General features: G+C 43.7%; 1 non-coding gene across 1 annotated transcript; it reads right to left on the bottom strand.

The window, feature by feature from the left end:
• Positions 1-1,235: 1,235 nt before the first annotated feature.
• Positions 1,236-1,417, bottom strand: LOC131918184 (U2 spliceosomal RNA). Its single transcript, XR_009380917.1, has one exon. It is a non-coding gene; the product is annotated as a U2 spliceosomal RNA (small nuclear RNA).
• Positions 1,418-1,788: the final 371 nt, after the last annotated feature.

Below are 1,788 nucleotides of genomic sequence, written 5' to 3'. Positions count from 1 at the left end.
TCCTTTCTTCTCCTCCCTCTCCCTTCAGCTCCTTTCTTTCCAAAGAAATAATAGATTTTGCAAATTAGAGAAAACGCTTCATATTTGTTATCCCAGGCTCCAATTTTTTCACTAATCACAGTCTCTTCCCTGCCTATCATTTCATTTTCATTAAGGCCAAGTAAAATCCCATCGTGTTCATTTTCTTTGTCCGTTCATCAGTTGATGGAAGAGAAAGCCCATTCACATTTTGGCTCCTGTGAACACAGATGTACAGAATCTGTCCATGAATAATTAAAGTCCTTTACTTACCCAGAAATGTTTTGAGATTCTCTTATAAAACCAAAACCAAACCAAACCAAAACCCCAGGCTTTAATTATGATAGAGAGCTAGGCCAAACTCATGGAGCAATAAAACGATGCTTGATTTGTTGTTGTTGTTGTTGTTGTTGTTTTTGCTTCTTTCTCTCCTATATGCTGTGGGATGGTCTGTATGTCAAGTGTGTTGCTGATTGGTCGATAAATAAATCACTGATTGGTCAGTGGCCAGGCAAGAAGTATAGGTGGGACAAGGAAGAGAATAAAGCTGGGAAGTAGAAGGCTGAGAGAGACACTGCCAGCTGCTGCCATGACAAGCGAGATGTAAGGTACCAGTAAGCCACGAGGCAACTTATAGATTAATAGAAATGGGTTAATTTAAGATAAAAGAAGTAAATAACAAGAAGCCTGCCACGGCCATACAATTTATAAGTAATATAAGCATCTGAGTGATTATTTTATACGTGGGCTGTGGGACTGCAGGGGCTTGGTGGGACCTGGAGAGAAGCTCTCCAGCTACACCTATAGGGATGTTATATTGATTATTTTAAAACTTTAATTTTAGATTTTTCAAGACAGGATTTCTCTGTGCAGCCCTCCCTGGTTGTTCTGGAACTTAATGTGTAGACCAGGCTTGTCTTGTCTGCCTCTGGCGTGTGTTCCCACGCTGGGTGTGCATGGTTTATTTTTAAAACTGTTCTTAGTGCTCTGTCGAGGGCCTGGAGAGTATCAGTGGTGAAGATCACCAGGTATCGCTCGAAGGCTGTACAACCAGTGAAAGCTTGTACAAGTTGGAAAAAGATCAAGTTGAAAGACTCAAAGTAAAATTGTGGCAAATGACGACTGGGAAAGAGATGCTCAAAGCCAAACAGGTCAGTTGGGCTCGGCAACAGGAGACATATTAATCTTACTTTAGACCACAAGATTAATCCCCCCTTGGAGGGCATCCTGGAGGTACTGCAATACCAGGTCATGCAGAGGGGACAGAGCACGCTCCTATTCCAACTCCCAGGTCCAAATATCCGTTTACTATATTGTCCTCAAATAGAGGACGTATCAGATATCAAACTGGTAAGAACAGATACTACACTTGATCTTAGCCAGAAGGCAGAGAAGCAATAACTCTACCTCGTCCAACACCACTAACATGCACGAAAACCTCAACATCACAGTCACAAAGGCCCTAGCGCCAACCAACACGCGCCCGACACAGACGGTTTTGTTCTATCCGCCCACTACCTGAACTCTAGAGAAAGTCTGTGACGTTCAACGGAGGGCGAATTTTCAATTGCACTTTTGGTTCCCAGAATTCCGAGGAGACTGGACCATGTCCTTATTTGCATGCCCCCCCGCTCAACGTGTTTTTGGCCTTCCCAATGCAGAAAGCGGCAAGACTACTGACGGACCCACAGACCGATGCCCGCGGTTCTCCCAGGTTCTTCTTCACAGTCTTTCAGACACAAACTTGACAACACCCACCACAAAGAGGTT

This window comes from Peromyscus eremicus, chromosome 8a, assembly GCF_949786415.1.
Source record: "Peromyscus eremicus chromosome 8a, PerEre_H2_v1, whole genome shotgun sequence".
NCBI lineage: Eukaryota > Metazoa > Chordata > Mammalia > Rodentia > Cricetidae > Peromyscus > Peromyscus eremicus.
The sequence above is the reverse complement of the archived record's forward strand: the minus strand, read 5'-3'. Positions and strand labels throughout refer to the sequence as shown.